Source organism: Sorex fumeus, unplaced genomic scaffold (genome assembly GCF_029834395.1).
Source record: "Sorex fumeus unplaced genomic scaffold, SorFum_2.1 ptg000043l, whole genome shotgun sequence".
Taxonomy (NCBI): domain Eukaryota; kingdom Metazoa; phylum Chordata; class Mammalia; order Eulipotyphla; family Soricidae; genus Sorex; species Sorex fumeus.
In genome coordinates, this window is record NW_026606100.1 from 27,346,600 (window position 1) to 27,368,477 (window position 21,878).

Sequence of the window (21,878 nt, forward strand, 5' to 3'; positions counted from 1 at the left end):
GTTTTGGATGAGTTTGGGGGAGAATATGCACGCCTGAGGTTTGGAGCTGCATTTTCCCTGACCGCGAGTTTGTCTCTGGCTTCTGGGGCCTCCCTCCCTGCACAAGCCCGGCCGAGTTGCTCCATCTCGGGGTTCGGTCCCCGCCAGGAGAGGAGCGAGGTGCTTGAGTCTGCAGCGGGAACCAGCTCCCTCTGAGGCGAGTTCAGTTGTGCCGGGCCTGGCTGGCAGATCCCAGCGTGCACAGCCAGACCCTGTGGCATGGCGGAGAAGAAACACAGCCCTGCCCGGGCCTTTGTCGCGTTCCTCTCCTGCCCGTGAGGCCCCTGAGCTCTTAGCTCTCTCCATGCTAGAGCCCCAGCCTCCAGCCCTGGCTCTGTCTGGGTTTCCCACATCACCAGAAAACATCTGACCTTCCGAACCAGGCTCTAGCACAGGCTTAGGTCAAGATCAGAGGGTCAGTGACATTCGCATGTCCAACTGCTGCGGCCAGTGCTCGATCATCTCATTGACAACTGTCCACAATACGGAGAACTAGAGGATCATTTTTTTTCTTTTGGGGTTATACCCGGCGATGCACAGGGGTTCCTCCTGGCTCATGCACTCAGGAATTGCTCCTGGTGGTGCTCAGGGAACCCTATGGGATGCTGGGTATCGAACCTGGGTTTGGCGGATGCAAGGCAAAGGCCCTACCTGCTGTGCTATCGCTCCAGCCCCCTGGAGGTAGTTTTTATGATTGTATGATTGCAGTGTCAAGCACCCAACGCAGGCCCCATACATGCAAAGTGAGAGCTCTACCGCTGATCTACACCCTTGGCTGGGGGCAAGGTTACCATCCTCCTGGTTCACAGATGAGAAATGGACATGGACGAGGGGCTGGGCAGATGGCAGATAGACCAGTGCCTTCTCCCAGGCCTCCGTGTAGGGTCTCCTGGTCCCCCTGTGGAGAGCAGAGGCTATTATACTGGACTTCGCTGGGGTTCGTGCTAGAGAAGAGTTTCTGGGGGGCCAGGAGCTGGGGTCCTGTCCAGGGTGACGCTTTCTAGCATGTTTCGAAATCTCCTCTGCTTTGCCACTTTGTCCTTGTGGTAACGGCAGGTGAGGGTAGGGGTCGCGGCAGCACCTCCATCCTCACTTTACTGCCAAGGAAACTGAGGCTCAGGGACAGGCCGTAGGTGCTAGAGCTGAGTGAGCTGGGAGTCTCCCCAGGTCCTTGGGGCCCCCAAGGCATTGGGGCAGGAACATGTTGGAGTCTTTCTAGCCTGACCCAGGCTCCCCGGCACCCCCTGTCCAACCCGGAGGGCTCCGAGGACAGCTCAGGGTCCCCATGGAGACAGAGGTCTGTGCCCTCTTGACCTACTGGTGTGGCCAGAGCTTGTGGGGTCAGGGCAAGGCACATTCTTCCCCCGACGCGCGTTCCCCTGCCTCTGGCTTCCTGGAATTTCTGTCGAAATTCCAAATCACTTGGCACCGTGTCCTCTTCCCACAGATTTTGCAAACAGGAACTGCGCATCCCTCACCCTCCAGACCACACACTTTCACACCCTTTCCTGCTTTCAACGGGTGCCAGGGCCCCTTCGGGGGAAAAGTGCATCTGATAGGAACGGAGTGGTGGTGCTGATGAGGCGGGCAGGGCAGCCGGTGGGCTGGTAGGATCTGGGTCTGCCTTCCCGGCCCGCGGCTCACTGAGTGCCACACGGCGACTTGCTGTCTGATATGTCCCGGGCCTGCCCCATCCCCAGCCAGATGTCTCTGTCTCTTAAAGTAAACTGACAGGGGCTGGAGAGATAGCACAGTGGGTAGGGTGTTTGCCTTGCACGCGGCCGACCCAGGTTTGATTCCCAGCATCCCATAGGGTCCCCTGAGCACCGCCAGGAGTGATTCCTGAGTGCAGAGACAGGAGCAATCTTGGTGCATCGCCGGGTGTGACCCCAAAAGCCAAAAAAAAAAAAAAAGAAAAAAAGAAAAAGTAAACTGATGTTGTAACCCTGGGGAGCGGGAGGGGGGATGGTGCACATAGGAGGGTCTGCTCACTGCTCTCGGCGGACTTCCTCCAGGTCAAGGATGTGTAGAGAAACCACCACTGTAGAATTGCCTGCGCTTGCCAGGAGTCTCAGCCACATGCAGGCCATCTGAGGAATCGAAGACTTTTATCGTTCCCGTTTGTTTCTGTCTGGGGGCCGCACCTGGCTGTGCGCTCAGGGATCACTCCTGGAAGGGCTCAGGGGACCATATATGGTGCCGGGGATGGAACTGAGGTTGACTCTGCTCAAGGTGATCATAGCTGCTCCCTCCTGGACTCTCTCTGCCCTGGAACTGAGGATTTTCAAAATCCTAAATTCCCCCCTTCCCTTCATCTTCTGGTGCTGCCGAGGAGGATGGCAGTGGCAGTGGCCAGGATCACACCCACCCAGCACGTGGGGTGGGGGTGGGGTGCGAGGGGTCACGCTTGTGACCTCAGATGCTCGCTCCGGCCCCCTCCCCTGTCTTCACTTTTTTTTTCTTTATGGGTCACACCCAGCGATGCACCAGGGTTACTCATGGCTCATGCACTCAGGAATTATTCCTGGTGGTGCTCAGGGACCATATGGGATGCTGGGAATCGAACCCAGGTAGGCCACTTGCAAGGCAAATGCCCCACCCTCTGTGCTATTGCTCCAGCCCCTGTCTTTACATTTTTTTAGGAGGTGCAATCCACAATACAGAACGCATATTTTGGTGGCTGTCATAGTCCGATCACAGCCGGATCACAGCCGGTGGTGCCGGAGGGAGAGAATGACTCTGGCTCAGTGCTGGGGGTTGCTTCTGGCAGTGCTCAGGGGACCATGCAGTGCCAGGGATTGAACCTGGGCCTCCCCATGGACAGCAGGAGCTCTGGTCCATGGTGCGCTCTCTCTGTCCTGATAGGAACCATTTTGTTGATTGATTTATTTTTGAGTTTTGGGCCACACCTGGAAGCTTACTCCTGGCTCTGCACTCAGGGATCACTGCTGGAGGTGCTCAGGGGACCGTACGGGGTGCTGGCAATGAAACCCAAATTCATTGTGTATCAAGTAAGCATCTTAACCATTGTACTATCTCTCCAACCCTGACACAGTCAGTCCAGGAAGCTGCCCAGGTGGGCCTTGGCCCTGGGGCAGCGGCAGGAGCTGGGCACGCAGAGAGGGACTTGCCAGCCTCCAGCCTTCCTGAACTGAGGCCTGGGTGCCTCTTCAGGAGTCAGGAGGGGGTGATGGGAACCTCCAAGTAGGATCAGGTCACCACCATCAATTTCTCATTGTTTATCAATGAGTAACCTGGGCAGCGGAGCTCCTGGGCCCCCACTATTAATTGATCTGGGCCGGAGACTCTGTTAATTGCAGACGCAGGGTAAACAGGGCCGGGATAAATGGGCTGATAGCTGGAGCGTTCCTGGGCCACTGCCCTTTGCCCTTTGGGAAGGGGCAGAGAGAGAAGGGGCTGGGCTCCTCGGAATGTCTTTGGAGTGGGGGCAGGGAAGACTGGCTTCCCGGGGCCCCCAGAGTCCGTGCGTGCGTCTAAACTGGAAAAAAGTTCCCTGCTCCATTCCTGGGGGCCAAGTCCTTTGAGAGGGATGGCGCAGGGCCTGTGAGCCACTGACACCCATCTCTCTCAACCCCCCCCATCTCTCCCTTTGTCCAGCCAGCTCTCCACTCTTTCTGTGTTTTTCCTTGGTTTGTTTGTTTGTTTGTTTGGGGGTCACAGCCAGAAGTGCTCAGGGCTTACTTCTGGCTCTGCTCTCAGGAGTTACTCCAGGAGGTGCTTGGGGGACCATATAGGATGCCGGGGATCGAACCTGGGTCAGCCACATGCAGCACCCTCTCTGCCGGACTGTGTCTCTGGCCCCTCCACCTCTGCTTTCTCTTATTCCCTCACTTTCTCCTTTGATCTCTTCACTCCTTTTCCCTCTCATTTCACTCATCCATTCTCCTGCGGGGAATTGCCGGAGATGCCGTGAGCCCCGGGGTGTGGGGCTGGCCCCTCCCTTCCCCGGGTGGACCAACTCGACTCCCTCAGACAGGCCGGCCCCTCCCTGCTTGGCGTCCATCTGCTCGCGGGGTGGGTGTCCCTAACCGAGCATACACGGGAGCCCCAGAGAGCGAGAAGGGGCTGGAGAACAAGCCTAGAGCACGAGCAGAAACACATTCCAGGCCCTCTGCCTGGGGGAGGGCCTTCTCCCGGCACTCGGCCTGGATTTGGGGTTCTCTGCACAGCAGCACATGTCAGCATGGTCCCCTTGCTCAGCTTCACCCCGACCCCATGCTGGGTGCTGGGATGCTTTCCGCTAGGCGAGCCAATGAGGCCGCTACATGAGACGGGCTCGGCCTCGGCCCTGGGCGAAGAGATGCGGCCACTCCCTCCGAGGCCGCTTAGTCAAATTATGTCGAGCCTGTGGCCCCGATTCCAAAACCTGTGCGTTACCCATTTGACAGATGGGGCGCCTGAGGCCCAGGGGGAGGCGACTTCTCAGAGAGCCCCGTTGTGTGTGTGGGGGGGGAGGGGCTGTTCAGTGGCCAAGCCTGTGTTTAGCAAAGTGGGGCCACTCAGCCCCAAGGACGTCAAGAGGTAACAGCCTAACTCGGGTTCACTGAGTGCCCAGTACTGCCTCCTCCTTCTGCCTGACACAGGCGACAGCAGGAAGCATGGGGTTCCTAGGAGCAAGGTGGCAGCTGGGGAAGAGACCCTTCGCCCCCTCTCTGCTCCCCACCCTCCCGCAGAGCCTCAAGTTGATCTGGGGGGGCGGGCAGTGCTCCCCCCACCACCACCCATTAATCCCTAACCACAGCGGCTGGGAGATAAGATAGCCCCAGCCCATTAATCAAGGCTGCCTAGAGGGAGGAGAGGGGGGAGGGGGGACGACCAGCCCAGCAGGTGGAGATAAGGCCCCCTCCTCCCTGCTGGCATCAGATTCCAGTGCCAGGTAACCGACAGGTGGGCGGAGCTGACGGTGGGCTCTGAGGTTGCCCCAGGTGCAGGCTGGATTGGGATAGCAGGAAACTGGGGGTAGGTGGCAGGGGCAGGGGTGGGGGGTGCGGTTGAACCTGAGTCTCCGTTGGCTGCCTCTATCCTTCGAGACATCAGTGCACCTCTGAGGGCCCTGGTTCAAGATTCGAAGGAACTTGGGGTGGGGTGGGTGCGAGCCCCAAGGTCCTCTCACCCACCAGGCACGGGGGCAGCTGAGGGGGAGCAGAGTCTCCCATCCCAGGAGACAAGCAGGCAGGGCCAGGGCAGCGGGTGTGAGCTGAGAATCCAGTGCTGTGTTGCTTGATTCAGACCCCAGATGGCACCTGCCCCCTTGGGGGAGGTTGGGGGGGGTGCTGAGCTTATGGGCACCTCACGCTTCTCTCCTGGGATTCCTCTTAGGGAACGAGCTGGCGTGGCTGTTAGTGTTCCTCTGCAGTGACCAGGTCTATGGGCCTGGATGGGTCCTCCCCAGAGCACGTTCTCTGTGTCCACAAGTGTGGAGGAACCCGAGGGCCCCCAGTTCCAGAGCAAGTGCTGGCCCAAGGGTGCTGAGTAGACAGTGTATTAGCTAGGAATTTTTGGCTTGCTGCTTTGGGGCCATCCCTGACTGTGCCCAGGGCTCACTCCTAGCTTTGTGCTCAGAGCTCACTCTTGGTAGGGCTCAGGGGATCATATGTCTTTGACCCGGGTTGGGTCACCCTTCAAGGCAAGGGCCTTAACTGCTGTCCAAGCTGTCCTGCCCTGGAAACAGCTTCCTAGTGAGGGCCTGAGGGGCGTGACCTCTGTGGTGGGTGGCTTCCCCGGTTTCTGCAGGGTGGGGAGCAGGGTGGATTTGTGGGCGGTCGGAATCAGCTCTCTGGAGGTCGGGGTGGAGAAGGGCTGGATTTGCTGCTCATTCAGGGCCACCGCTGCCTGACTGCCCTCACGAGGCCACTGGGGAACCTGAGTGGGAGCTCTAGGACCGGGTGTGGAGGGAGAGCAAAGAGGAGTCCCCTGCCTGCCCGCCCTCCAGGGAACCTGGCCCAGCACCCTACTGTTCTCTTTTCTTAGTCTGGGACCAGTTCTGGAGCACTGCGCGGGCCCCAGGTTTCTCTGCTGAGGGGATCGTGCCCTTCCCACACCACTAATCACACACACACACACACACACACACACACATACACACACACATACACACACTCTGAGCCCCGCAGCCTCCTTTTACGCCAGGAACCATGTTTCTCCTGGGAAGGGAACCCAGAGGTGCAGAGACGTTAGTTACTCCATTTTCCTCAGGTCACCCCCCCACCCTGGAAGTACCCCTGTCTGCTCCTGGGTCCCCCCCATTCCAAGCCCCAGGACCCCCACATTTCCACTCACCCCATGCCCACCTTGGCTTGGAAAGCCCCAGTGAGCAGCAGGGTGACAAAACCTGGTTGGATGGACATTAGAAAGAATGCACGAAGGAGAGAGAGAGAGAGAGAGGGATAGGGAGAGACAGAGAGATAGAGAAAGAGAAAGACAGAGACAGAGACAGATAGAGACAGACAGAGAGACAGAGACAGAGAGAGATAGAGACAGAGAGACAGAGAGAAACAGATAGAGACACAGAGAGACAAAGAGACAGAGAGAGATAGAGATAGAGATAGAGAGACAGACAGACAGAGACAGTGACAGAGAGACAGAGAGACAGAGAGAGACAGAGAGACAGAGAGACAGAGAGACAGAGAAGAAAAGCGCCTGCCATAGAGTCAGGCTGAAGGGTGGGGTGGGGAGTGATGGTTGGGAACCTGGGGACACTGGTGCTGGGAAATGTACACTGGTGGAAGGATGGGTGTTGGAACACTGTATGACTGAAACCCAACTATGAACTGCTTTGTAAGGGTCTATCTCACAGTGATTCAATAAAAAAAAGAAAAAGTAAAATAAAAAGCCCATGTGAATGGCAGAGAGGGAAATATGATCTATTTTTGCTGTGGGCCACTGAGAACGCCTCACCGTCCCCTAAAGGTCGCAGCTGTGTCTCCTGCATTTCGCGGAGATGACGGGATTGGGGGCTAGGCAGCGCACTGTGGACTGTCACAGGTGAGTCTCACCAGGGACCTTTAGAGCCATCTCCGCCTGTGCTCTGTTCTGACCCCTCCATTCTCTGTGGGGATGGAAGCCGGCTCAGCCCTGGAGAACACGTGAGAGGCCCTACATTCCACCCCCAGCACTGAGAACGGTGACCTTCTTTCCTCAGTTTCCCCCTGAGAAGGAAGCTGGGGCGACCCTGAGCCCCTCCTTCGGGCATTCGGGGAAGGGGTCTCCATGCAGATGTGCACTTCAGCCAGCAGAGGGAGCAGGTGTTTGTCTGGGAGCCCGGGAGACTGGAAGCCCCCTGGCTTGTCCCAGGATGGGGTGCAATGGGGTGATGTGGAAGGCTGCATACCCCCTTCAGGAAGTACCTAGAGTCCAGAGATGAGGCCAAGGGAAGCGGAAAGGGGAGGAAGTTTCTGGACGGAGGTTTCCCTTGCTTCTCATGGCTTCCAGGGGAGACACCGAAGTCTTATTTTCCAGTCCTTCATCCATCCAGCAAAAGTCGCTGAGTCCTCACCGCCTGGCATCCTGGCAGGTGCTGGGTGCTCAGATCCCGGGAGCACTCTCTGAGGCCTGGCATTTGAGCGGGGAACCAGAAACCAGGCGAAATGGACAAATGTCTGCCAGCATGACACACAGGGCTGATTCAAACACCGAGTGCGCCTGGCTCTCCACTCCTCCCCTGGGTGGTCAGTCTGGGCGGGCACTGCCCCCTGCACCACAGGTGTGGGCTGCAGCCCCACTAGGGGGAGGCTCTGCTCCCTCCCCTGGCCGCCTGCAATCCCTTGACTGCAGCTGTGTGGATGCCTGACTTCTGTTGTGGCATTTTCAAAGCAGTGCTCAGGATTCCTGCATGTTGTGAAGACTGGTGTGGGCTCACCCCAACTCTGTGTCCTGCCAGGAGCAAGGCCGTAGGCAGGGCATCCGCCTTCTCTGGCTTTTGTCCACAGGCCCATGGAGTCAGTGCCTTTGAACAGCACGCATCTGCGGCCTCACAGTGCCTGGGGTGAGAAGCCCAGTCACCAACTAGCTGGGGCCTCTGCTCAGTGTCTCTCAAAACTGCCAAGTCGGGGCCAGAGCCATGATACAGCGGGTAGGGTGCTTTCCTTGCACATAGCTGTCTTGGGTTCAATCTCCAGCACCCCATTGTAGTTCCCTGAGCCCTGCTCGCAGGAGTGATCTCTGTGCTCAGAGCCAGGAGTAAGCCCTGAGTAGGCCTTTGCAGGGTGTGGCCCCCAAATAACCAAACCAATCCAAAGCAAAATAACATCCTGCAAAGTGTTACCTTGGAATAGGATCCTCGGAGACTAGGTCTCTCCAAACCTTGTGAGTTTTGGAAGATGGAAGGGAAGGGATTGGAATCTTTATTTTTTTATTTTTTGGGTTACACCCGGTGATGCTCAGGAATTACTCCTGGCGGTGCTCGAAGGACCACATGGGATGCTGAGAATAGAACCCAGGTTGGCTGCGTGCAAGGCAAGCGCCCTACCTACTGTGCTATCGCTCCAGCCCCGGGAATGGAATCTTGAGATCAGATAGTATGGATCCTTTGGTGACCTTACTTTCCTTTTCTGAGGAAGCACTATACTTTTTGTCAAATGACCTGAGAGAAAGCACAGGAGGTAAGGCACTTGCCTAGCATGAAGCTGACTGGGGTGATCTCAGAGGAGAGCTGGGAACAATTCCTGAGCACTGACTAGTAATTTACACTCCTCCAACACCTGTAGGGACTGTTTCTTTTGATACAAGCCGTTCTCAGGAGGGTGAGGTGGTATCTCATTGTGGTGTGACTTTGCATTTCCCTGATTATCAGTGGCCATGAGCATTGTTTCATGTGGTTCTCAGCCATCTGTCTGTCCTCTTTGAAGAAGCAGCTATTCAATTCCTCTGTGCATGCACACACATGTATGCACACACTCATGCACACACACATATTTTCCACACCCTCTGATGCTCAGGGATTATTCCTGGCTCTGCACTCAGGAATCACTCTGATATTGCTTGGGGGACCATATGGGATGCTGGGGATCAAATCTGGGTTCGCTGTGTGTAAGACAAGGGCCCTCCCTGCTATACTATCTCTCCAACCCATCTGTCCATGTTTTGATTGGTTATTTGGTCTTTTTTTGTTGTGTACCTTGAATATTATTCCCTTTGGTGATATATGATATGCAAATATCATCTCTGTTTCAGCAGTATGACATTTAAACGAACCCTACAAAAGTAGTCATCGTTGTCTTCCTCTTCTTCCTCTTCCTCTTCCTCTTCTTCTTCTTCTTCTTCTTCTTCTTCTTCTTCTTCTTCTTCTTCTTCTTCTTCTTCTTCTTCTTCTTCTTCTTCTCCTCCTCCTCCTCCTTCTCCTTCTCCTCCTCCTCCTTCTCCTCCTCCCCTCCTCCTCCTGCTCTTCTCCTCCTTCTCTTCTGCCACACTTAGCAGTGCTCCTGGCTCTGTACTCAGAGTCATTCCTAGCAGGACTTGGGGATCATATGGGGTGCTGGGGATTAAACACAGGTTGACTGTGTACGTGGATGTGTACATTCATTTTTCTATAAAGTGTAGGAAACCCCCTCCCCCATTCCAGGAGATTCCTGGGCTGTCCCCACAGTGTCCCTTCTGCACCTCAAGGCTAGTCTTGCATACAGCTCACACAGAGGCTCAGGGCATGGGGTCATGGGGTCTCTGAACTGGGGCACCTGAATACTTGCAGGGTTTTTGTTAAGGAAGAGAAGGAAACCCAAAGCAGCAGGCAATTGGCGGTTTCTGGCCTGATGACCTTGACAGAATCATTTTTCAACATTGAACTTGTCTGCTCCCTTACAGAAGTCCATGCTGAGAAGGCGAGGCACTCCGTACTTTGGGGGCTACAGTTCGTCACTGTTCGGGATTGCTCTAATGCGCTGCAGGACATTTACACCTCCCCCGGTCCTCAGCCCTGCCTAGGAATCGGCCAACTGTATCCCTGAGTACCCCACTCTCTTCAAATATCCCCTGCTGGGTTCAGCACTGCCCCCTGCTGAGAACTCTCTGCAGGGCAGTTCTACAGCCTGAGTCATTCTGGGGGAGTCCGTGATGCTCTGAGGTGGGATCTCAGCATCTCAGCAGTTTTGTCTGTGGGAAGGGTGAGGGTGAGTGGAGGGGAGAGGGTGGGGGTGCAGAGCTCTGCTTCTCTGTCCTCCCAGATGGGGGGTGGGGGGATGGAACAGTGATCATCGAGTGTTGAGCCCATTGCCCACAGGACAGGGAAGCAGAGTGGACGAAAGGGGCCAGAATAGAAGTTTCCAAGAAATAGGAGCACCAAGGGGGCAGGAAGCAGAGCAGGTGGCCCCAGTGGAGAGAGCTGGAGGGACATGCTGCCCAGGGAGCTGGCACGCGGGCCCTCGTCTGTCATGAGGCCCTCATCAACGGCTGCCCCGTCCATTGGCAGGACCTTATAAATGGGGCTGCCTGACCTTTGGGCAGTGGACGCGTGGCCTGGAAAGCCCATCAAAGAGTCCAGCGCCTGGCCCTTGCCTGCTGATCTCTGCCAGGGGTGGCACTCAGGTAGTTTGTGGAACTCAGCCCATGGGTGCGGAGGGAGCCAGTGGGCATGCGCCTGGATTCATACATGCCCCCCAATCTCCCTGCACTGCACGGCATAGGACAAGGTCTTTGTCTTGTTGCTTCATCCGCATGAGCAGGTGATGAGGGCACAGATGTCATAGGGTTGCCTAACATGGGCAGAGCGTGGAGAACGGTGCCAGCAGATGGCAGGTGCCCGCTCACTGATGTCCCTGGCTCTCTCTGTCCCCGGCCAAGACCCTGCTGCAGATTCTGTGTCTTCTCGGTTTCCAGCAATGTGCCCAGGCCGCCAGTCCTAGCCTCACTGGTGAAGGGAGAGACATCCTGGAGAGAAGCAGCATCAGGACGGATGGGAGAAGGGAGTCAAGATTAGGGATGAGCTTCTTGCCTGACCCTGGGGAGAGCAGGCAGGAGGGGGAGCCAGCTAGAGCCTCTTTCCCACTCCAGGAACAGGAAGGGCAGGGCCGGGATGGCATTCTGCTCTCCCGAACTCTCTGATGCTCGAGGTCCATGGTCTCAGGGCTTACTCTTGGCTCTGCACTCAGAAATTACCACTGGTGGTGTTTGGGGAACCACATGGGGTGCTAGGGATCAAACCTGAGGTGGTCGTGTGCAAGGCAAGTGCCCTACCCACTGCACTATTTCTCCAGCCCCTGGAACTGGTCTTTCCTTCGGTGGGGGCATTAAGAGGTGCTCAGGGAGGACTGTGGGCCACTCCCCGAGATTGTTAGCTAACCGGGCTGGTGGTTCAACATCAGGGACGAGGATGCAGTGCTGCTCAGGCCCTGTGGTCTGGGGATTACCTGGATGACCTGAGCAGTATGGAGGGGTCTCCAGAACCCAGTGTTAGAGGGGACCAGGTGATGCTGGGGGGGTGGAACTGGGGTCAGCAGCATGCAAAGCATGTCATTCACTCCTGTCCTAGCTCTCTAGTCCACTGTTGGAGGTTTTACATAGCAAAGCATTACCTAACTATATATTTTGAAGAGGGCTGGAGCGATAGCACAGTGGGTAGGGCGTTCGCCTTACAAGTGGCCAACATGGCCGACCCGAGTTCGATTCCTCCGCCCCTCTCGGAGAGCCCGGCAAGCTACCGAGAGTATTCGATATGCCAGACACAGTAACAACAAAGTCTCCAATGGAGACGTTACTGAGCCCGCTCGAGCAAATCGACGATCAACGGGAGGCCTTTACCTTTACCTTTAATATTTTGAAGAGGTATAATATTGTTCTCATTAAACATAGGTGGTTATATAAACTGTTTCAATGAAAAATTATTAAAAAAAGCCTTAAAACTCACGAATGACCTCAACTGCAGCCGAGAATGAGGAGCTTCAGAAATGCCCATTCCTCGTCGGAAGCAGAGACAGTTTGGTGACTGATTGCAAAGCTCAACAAGATACAGAAATTGTGTTTTGGGGTAGTTACCTGAATGAGTTCAGAAGTGAGGTTCTTGCAGGCATTTACACAGGAATGTTTATAGAACCCTTATTCATAATTGCCCAAACTGGGAAGCCCCCAGGATGGTCTACGGTAAACAGATTGTGATCCCTCCATTCAACTGATGCTCATTCAATGATAAAAAGAAATGACCTATGAAGCCATGAAGAGACACGGAGGAACCTTGAATGAATTTTGCAGAATTTTGCTGAACACAGCCATGAAAAGGCGCCATGCTGCAGTATGTCAACAACACGACATTCTGAAAAAGGCAAAACTCTGGCGAAAATAAGCAGATCAGCTGGTGACGGTGGGAGGGAGGTGGGTTAGAGGCGATCTGAGGGCCACTGACTCTCCTCTGTGATGCTGTGTCAGTGGACACTTGGCATGACGTTGGTAACAGACCATAGAATAGTAACAACACAGACAATGGGCCTGAGAGACAGTACAGGGGCTAACCACTTGCATGTGGTTGTACCATGTCCCTGAACACTGACAGGAATGACCCCTGAGCACTTCTAGGAGTCACCTGATCCCCCAAAATTGGAGGGGTAATTAAAAAAAATAAATATTTAAAAAATTGAATCACAGTGAGATACATAGTCACGAAGTTGTTCATGATTGGGTTTCAGTCATACAATGTTCCAACACCTGTCCTTTCACCAGTGTACGTTTTCCATCACCAGTGTCCTCAGTTTACCTCTTGCAGCTGCCTCTTGCAGTTTGCCCCACCCCCTGCCTCTATGACAGACACTTTTCTTCTCTCTCTCTGTCTCTCTCTTCTTTTGGGCAGTATGGTTTGCAATACATATACTGAAATGTTATCATGTATATCCCTTTACGTACTTTCAACACTCAGTGGTCATTTCCAACTATTATTGTCATACTGGTCCCTTCTCTATTCTATTTGTCATTTGCTTCCCCCATGCTTGTGACAAACTTTCAACCATTGGGAGGGCTAATTTCAAATTAAGTTCTAGTCAAATATATGAGACATTAAATTGATTGTTATAATGTTTTAAGTGGTTTAGTGTTTGATTCAGTGACATCAAATTATGCTATCATCACACCATTTTTCCCCCTGGAACTTTATAAAATCACCCAAACAGAAATGGTACCCATGAAGTATGACCTCTTCATGGTTCCCCCACTCCCCACCTCTCCAGGGCCTGGTCCTACCTGTTCTCCTTTCTATCTCTGTGACAGGGACTGCTCCTGGATGTGAGTAGAATCACACAGTATTTGTCCCTGTGGTGACAGAACTTCATACCTTACTTTTTGGGGGCAGGGATTTGTGTCACACCTGATGGTGCTCAGGGGTTACTTCTGACTTTGCACTCAGGAATCACTCCTGATGGGGCTCAGGGAATCATGGGATGCTGGGGATCAAACCCAAGCTAGCGCCCTACCCACTGTGCTATCTCCCTAGCCCACAAACCTTATTCCTTTTATCAAGAAGGTTTGGGCCACACCCAGTGGTGCTCAGGGCTGACTCCTGCCTCTTCAGTGAAAGGATCCCTCCTGGTCTGTGAGTTCAAGTGTGGATACATTTGGTGGCCATGAATTGCCTCCCAAGACTGGCTGACAGGAACAGATGAAGGAAAGGGGCCACGGGGTGGTTGGTAATCAGTGATTATTTATTATAGTCTCACAGCATAGTTATATAGAAATCTTGAAGTGTGGGGGTACACATAGGTGTGGTTAAACATTATCATAATCATAAACAAATGTAAAGCCCCTCCTTCAGGGGAAGTTCTTCTAGGAGATTAACTCAGGGACAAAATTTCATTTGGGGGTTCAGAACTCTAGATTACATTAGATTACTAGGAGATCTGCTCAAGGGCAGGATTCCATTTAAGGGCATATAACTTTCTCCTTTCTTTAGCTAGCAATCCATTTAAGCAATCATGTATTTATTTCTTACTAATAGCACACATAGATTTGCCTGTGACCGACTGGGGTTTGATTCCTCCGTTCCTCTCGGAGAGCCCGGCAAACTACCATGAGTATCCCACCCACACGGCAGAGCCTGGCAAGCTCCACGTGGCATATTTGATATGCCAAAAACAGTAACAACAAGTCTCACAATGAAGATGTTACTGGTGCCCACTCGAGCAAATAGATGAACAATGGGAGGACAGTGCTACAGTGCAATATTTCTTGTCATTTTGTCTGAACACAATAAGATATATATTAGGCTTAAAGAGGGGCATCTTGCCATATATTCCAGACTATGGTCCTCAGGCCAGGTTAGTCTTTCCTAACCCCAGCAGGATCCTTAGTTGATTACTTCTTTTTGGGTGATGACTCTTTTTGAGTTCCATGACCGTGCTCTTAACTTATTATACTTCTTATGGTGCTTAGCTTGTCTCTTTTTGATGCCAGAGAAGCTTAAGACTTTGCCCTGGGTCCACCCAAGTTCCTTGCCAGGACCTTCATTTTGGGGGTATTAGGAAGTAAGGGCAACTGAGGCTTAAGTCAAGAAAATATGATGTATATCCAGGAGTAAATATTATTTGGAATCAGTTAACTCCATTTTACGAAAGTATAGTATTAACTGTCTTCCTGTGTCTATACAAAAAGGACATTGCTAAACCATGCAAAGGACATAAAGGAAAGAGAAAAGCAATATAGGATTATTAGTACCTGATGGAATTGGGTGTGCCTTGGGAGCATGGTGGTGGGAGTAACTCAATAAACCTAAGCTCCCTGCAGGAGGAGCAAGGACAAACCAATGTTATTCAATGCTTGTGGGGCTCTGGGAACCCTATGTGTTATTGGGGATTGAACCAGGGTCCACTACATGCAAGGCAAGAGTCCTACTCCTGTAGTATCTCTCTGGCTCTTCATACAGTTTTTTTGGCTGCATAGTATTTCACTGAATTTTGTTCATTTATTCGTCATTGATGGACATTTGGATTGTATCCACCTTCAGCTATTGTGAAGAACCTCTGAACATGAGTGTTTAAGTAGGTATCTCTTTGTATCCCGTGGTTCTTTTTTTTTTTCTTGTTCATTATTTTTTCTTGTTTTTGGATCACGCTCAGTGGTGCTGGAATGCTACTTCCTACTCTGCCCTTGGGAGTCACTCCCAGAAGTGCCTGGGAGACCATGTGATGCTGGGGATCAAACCAGGGTCAGTACATGCAACACAAACACTTCAAGCCCCATACCCTCTCTCCAGCCCTCAGGGGTCAAGGGAGCTAGCTCCAGTGGGAGAACATATGCTGAGTGTGTGCGACACCCAAAGTTTGATTTTCAGCACTACATCCTTCCCTCTCCACCAGCACCAGTGAGTATAGGCCCTGGGAGCTTCAGAGCAACTGCACTAAGCTTCATGGAGCATGACTGAGAGCGAAAACTAGAATCCCAGTGGTTGCTGTTGAGATGCCTGTTGGAGTAGGACCACCAGGACAGGTGAGAGTAGAATGGAGACCACTGGCTTTGGGCTTGGTGTGGTGGTAGCTTTGATGTCAGGAAAAGGTTGTCAAGTATTCTTTAGGCCTCAGGTGGTTGTTTACTCTATTTGAAAATCAGTGTGAGGCATTAAAGCCATGAAATTGTTCTAATAAAAAGGAACCCAAATCAACTTTACTAAGTCATACATATAGGGCCTAGGAAATCAGGTTGCCACATGCTTAAATCCTCACTTCTTAAATTGTGGGTCATGACACCACATGAAGTCATGTAACTGAATGTGGGAGGTCACAAAAAGTTTGCTTTAAAACTGATTTATGGGGGCTATAAATCAATTTTATAGGGTACAGTGGATAGTACTGGCCTTGCACAGCTCACCCAGCCAGGTTCCATCCCTACATGGAACCCTAGGTGGGCCCTTGAGCTTACCAGGAATGATCCCTGAGTGCTAGAGTCAGGAATAAGCTCTGAGCTCTAGGTGCAGGCCCCAAACAAAAAAAAATCTGTAATTTATTATCAGTGTTTGATACATATACCTATTTTATTGGGCTGGAGCAACAGCACAGAGGTAGGGCGTTTGCCTTGTGTGCAGTCAGCCCGGTCGAGCCGGGTTTGATTCCTCTGCTCCTCTCGGAGAGCCCGGCAAGCTACCGAGAGTATCTTGCCTGCACAGCAAAGCATGGCAAGCTACCTGTAACGTATTCAATATGCCAAACACAGTAACAGCAAGTCTCAAAATGGAGACGTTACTGGGCCTGCTCGAGCAAATCGATGAACAACGGGAGGACAGTGACAGTGACAGTGACCTATTTTATTGGGCTGGAGCGATAGCACAGTGGGTAGGGCGTTTGCCTTGCATGTAGTCGACCTGGGTTCGATTCCTCCGTCCCTCTTGGAGAGCCTGGCAAGCTGCTGAGAGTATCACGCCCACAAGGCAGAGCCTGGCAAACTCCCCGTGGCGTATTCTATATGCCAAAAACAGTAACAACAAGTCTCACGATGGAGACATTACTGGTGCCTGCTTGAGCAAATTGATGAACAATGGGAAGACGGTGCTACAGTGCAGAGCTACCTATTTTATTACTAAACATTTTTTTTTGTGGGAGTCAGAGAGATAGAGGTAAGGCATTTGCTCAGCATGTAGCAAAGACAGCAGAAACCCAAGTTTGTTTTGAATCCTCAGTTTTATATATGGTCTCTTGAGCACCACCAGGAGGTCACTCCTGAACACATAGCAAGAAATAGTGCTTGAGCCCCCGGGGTGTGGCCCCAACCCTCTCCCCCTCCAATTTTCTTATTTATTGGGGCTATACTGGTGGTACTGAGTACTGGTGGTACTCAGAGGTGACTCCTGGCTTTGTGCTTAGGGGTCACCTCTGGTGGCACTTGGGGGGAGCATGTGGTACCAGGGAATCAAACCGGGATTCGCTGCATGCAGTGCAAGTGTCTTATCGCTCTACTCTCTCCAGCTCTATATTTCACATACACAAACTTAAGCAAAAGCAAAAACAAAACACAAACCCACCAAAATCTCAGTAGTAAAGGGTCATTAATGGAGCAATCCGAAGACACCCGGCCTTTAAAACCCACCTGCTGACACCCCAGATGCCACAGCCTCGTGTTATGCGGCTGGCCTGAGAGCTTGCAGTGTAGCAGTTTACAAATGTGAAAAGTGGAAAAAAAATAAAACTCAAAAAACTAGGCTGCCTCTAATTGGAGCAGTTGTTCCGTTTTGCCTCTTGGCGAGCAGAAGCCCAAATATTTACTAGCTGGTCCTTCACAGGGAATATGTGTTGACTCCTGTCCTAAATTTAGTGGCGAGGCTCCAACTGAAGAACAAGTACACCCAAGTGGGAATTGAAAACAAACAAACAAAAAAACAAACGGGGCGGGGTGGGGTGGGCGGGGCAGGCTAGTTTGAGAAGGTTCCAGAAGCACCGTGAGGGTTCCAGAAGCAACACGAAGATTCCAGCCACACAGGCAGCCTTGCTCGGGTGCCGACTGCAGCGCGGCTCTTCCTGCCCTCCCCCCGCGGGTGCTGCTCGGCGTGCCCACCCTGGTCGGGAGGAGAAGGAAACCCCTGGAAAGGAGCCAAATCGTCAAGCAACCCAAGAAGATTTCAGTCACATCTTGCAGTGGACTCGATGACGGTGACCTCGGGCTCTGTGAGGAAGTTGTGAGGAAGTGGCCACTCAGGCAGGAAGCCAGGAGCAAAGTGGCATTTGAGAGGAGGACGTGACCCCCACGGTGGACCTCGTGGGCCGGCTGGGGGACTTGCTGGCTCGGGAAGCCACCTGCCATCCTGAAGCGAGCCGTCCAGCCGGTCATCATGGGGAGAGACATCATCTCCCAAGCTCAGCCACTGTCCGCGTCTCCGTCCTTCAGGGCCTGAATGCTCAGGTCTGGGAGACCCAGGCTTTGATCCTGGCCCCGAAGAGAGAGTTGACCATGCAGATCCAGAAGGGTCTGCTCACTCTGGGCGACTACATGAATGTCCAGTGCCACGCCTGCCTTGGGAGCACCCACCAACGTGGGCGAGGACATCTGGAAGCTGGACCACGGGCAGCTTGTAGTGGCTGGCACGCCGGGATGGGTCTTTGATATGATTCGTTGCTACGGCCTGAGGATGTGTGCTATCAAGATGCTGGTTTTGGATGAAGCTGATGAAATGTTGAAGAAAGGCTTCCAAGAGCAGATCTATGATGTGTACTGGCACCTGCCCCCCCACCCCGCACCCCGCCACGCAGGTGATGCTCATCAGTGCCTCGCTGCCCCCATGAGATCCTGGAGCTGACCAACAAGTTCATGACCAACAAGTTCAAAACCCCATCCGCATCCTGGTGAAGGGTGTGATGAGCTAACCCCGGAGGACATCAAGCAGTTCTTCCTGGCGGTGGAAAGAGAGGAGTGGAAGTTTGATGCTGTGTGACCTGTATGACATACCATCACACAGGCTGTCATCTTCTGCAACACCGGATGGAAGGTGTTGGCTGATAGAGCAGATGTGAGAAGCCAATTTCACGGTGCCGTCCATGCACGGAGACACGCCACAGAAGGAGAGAGAGTCTATCATGAAGGAGTTCAGCTCGGGTGCCAGCCGCGTGCTCATCACTACAGACTGTGGGCCCGGGGCCTAGACATCCCTCAGGTATCCCTTATCATCATCAACAACCAGGAGCTGTACATCCACAGAATTGGGAGATCAGGCTGCTATGGCCGCAAGGGCATGGCCATCAACTTTGTGAAGAACGATGACATCCTCATCCTCAGGGACACCGAGTAGTACTACTCCACCCAGATGGACGAGTTGCCCATGAATTTGCTGCTCTCATCTGAGGAGCCGCTGGCATGTGGACTTCAGAGGCCGGTTGCTATTTTGTGCCCTTTGGAACTATGGAGGATTCTATGGATCCAGTTTCGAGGAACACCAGCAGGTCCCCACATGTATGGGGGACCAGAATGCAGAATGCTGGAGGCCGGAGATGGAGTGCTGCCCCTGGGCGGATCTCTTAGAACAATTTCCCTGGAAGGAAGCGCTTTACATCTGTTTATATTTATGTTCAACTAAACCCATGTTTATATTTATGAAATGTTGAAGAAAGGCTTCAAAGAGCAGATCTATGATGTGTACTGGTACCTGCCCCCCGTGCCCCACAACTTGGATTGTTTGACCAACACCCACGGATATGTAAAATTCTAATGCAAATAAAGAATAGTTGTAGTTCTAATGTTTACTGGTCCTAAGAAATAAATACAGCAAGCTGAGGACAGTCAGGTCTCTCAATCCACGAGGCTGTTAGCCTCCTAATCCCATGCTTTTTTTTCTCTTGAAAAGAGAAAAAGGCGGGGGTCACACCCACCAACTGGCCCCCTGGCGCCGTGTAATCCCATCAATGGCCAAGATTCAGAGACTATAAAAACCAGCTCCAGGAACTGCGCGGCCATGAATGCAGCTGCGCGACATCTTATTATGGCATCTTATTATCTCATTCCTACTTTGGACAAACTGGCAGGCTACCGAATGTAACCTGCCCACACTGCAGAGTCTGGCAAACTCCCTGTGGCATACCCAATATGCCAAATACCAGTAACAATGATGGGTCTCATTCTCCTAAAGAGCCTTGAATATAGCACTTTCCTAAAAATCTCAGGGCTAGGATGAAGGAGACATTACTGGGGCCTGCTCGAGGCAATCGACGAATAACAGGATGGTCGTGATTTGTGATTTGTGAAAAGAAAAACCAAACAAACCAATCCTCCTCTGCTGAAATCTTTCTGTTTTTTTTTTTTCCAATGAATGGTCCTTAAGCCCCACCCTCTGAGGGCCACAAAGCCACAGTCCCAGGGAGCTGAGTGGTGGAACTGATTAATGCCAGCAGCATGCTGTTTACCACCAGAAGGGATTTATGTGAGCCCCCTAAATTTTAAATGGAGTCTATGCTGCCCAGGAAGCTGTCTGGCTTAGAAAATTGCCTATGATAAATGTATGCAATAAATCTCTTATTTTGAACCTAAAGAAGGTATTCTAGTTTTAGGAGAGAAAATGAGTTCCCCCTCATCCTCTCTAGAGACATGTTGCGTAAATAATTAAAAACAATGGCTTGAATGGGTGCTCAATTATCAGCCCTCCAGAATGCCGTCACAGCTCTTATTCTTCCAATTAATCATACCAAAAAAAAATCCATAGTGAGGCTGCCTCCAAGCCTACGTTACCCCAGAATACAAGGGTCTTCGTCCAGTGTACTCAGCTGTGCTAAGGAGACGTTGTGGAGGGGACTCGTGCACCCATGGACCCAGTAGTCCTGGATGGATTTGCTTGTCTTGTCTGCTGGTGCAGCTATGTGAGGGCTTGGCTCCCCTCGCCTTGCAGTCTGCTGTTCTCAGACCTCCATTGTCCCTTCCAGTTCATGCTTGCTCAGTGCTCCAGGGGCTGAATTTGAAGAGAAAAATCAACTTTAGCTTCAAGCTAAGCCTCTTTCTTGAGCCTCCAGGGTCCATGGTTGGACCCAGAATGAGGGTCTCTGCCTTTCCATACTCCTTCCCTTTGGATGCTGGGGTGTGATTGCCTATGGGTCCCAGCATTAATGCCCTTCACTGGAGATCTTACTAATATGGGTAGGTAGATTAGGGAAACCCCCCACTCCCCCCACTTCATAGCAATAAAATTCCTCGGAAGTTATAAGGCCACTAGTTCAAAGGCTGACCCATCTTATGGATACAGAAAACAAGACCTGATAAAACCTTCTGCAGCAGCAGACCCTGAGGAGACTGGACCCCTCTCTACAGAAAGGTCCTGAAGGAAATTCTTCAAGGACCCTCAATTCCTTCCTTTAGTCTGATTAACCATGGGAGCTTTAGCCGGCTGGACCCACTCTCTGGAGAAGATCCCAGCACGAACAAAGGTCAAGAAAAGGAGTTTTCAAAGAGGACCATTTGCCACTCCCAGCTGTATTCCTTTGGCAACCCAATCCCCCTAGCCACAGACTCTTAGCTAGAAAGCCCCGCGTGGGGGCAGATTGGAGAAATCCTATAAAAACCACCTTGAACAAAAGAAGGGTGCACATATGCTGCCCAAACCCATGTGCTGCTTGTGCCCTTGTGGTTGAGCCCATGTGTCACCCACATCTCCCCTCTTGAAATGTGTACTTTCTTGCTTTCATATTGAATTCTGGGCTGTGTGTAGGCACTTGGAAACGCCCATGCTCTCTCTTGAGCAAGCTGTGCTCTCTCATTTTCTCTTCCTCCTCCCCCTTCCTAACCCCCTGGGCACTGGATAGCATCAGTGAAGCTCTGTGCTTGTGCAGCTCTGCAGAGACTGTTCAGTCCCTACTCTGGGGTACAGCACAGTGCCCAGAGGTGGGGACAGGGGGCTCTTCTATGCCTATGTCCAGAAACTGGGAACGCCTCCTGAAGGCACACAGGGTCAGGATGCTGGGCATGGAGGCACGGCATGCCCAGGGCTGAAACTCTGAAGCCCCGTGTGTTGCTGTGACTGGAACCGAGATGCCTTGGGCATGGGGGCACTCATAGAAGTTTCTTTTTGGCAGTCACTTCTGAGAGAGGACTCTTGGGGAGAAAGAAAGGCATCTGCAGGCTGGCACAGGCTGAATCGGAGGGACTTCACAAGTTGTGCAAAGGGTTTGGACTGCGCATTTGTAGCTTTGCTTTAGGGGCCCCAGCAGTAAATAAATTGATGGGGGTGCCAGTCACAGACTTTATAGCGAGTGGTGCCCTCTACCGGTGGATTCTGTCACTTCCCTTCTGTGGGGGTTTGTGGTCTCCCCTAGGCAGGCCTCCTACGCTGGGGGGACTGTGAGGGTGCTTGTTCTCATCTCTACTTCCCCAGAGATCGCATTGAATAACTTCTCTCCTGCGTCCCACGCTTCCTGATCTGGACCAGAATTCATTAGCACCCGCTCACCTCT

General features: G+C 52.4%; 1 pseudogene; it reads left to right on the forward strand.

Moving 5' to 3' along the window:
- Window positions 1-17,597: 17,597 nt before the first annotated feature.
- The window catches only part of LOC130029822 (eukaryotic initiation factor 4A-III-like), a 35,091-nt pseudogene continuing 30,810 nt past the window's right edge, over window positions 17,598-21,878 (forward strand).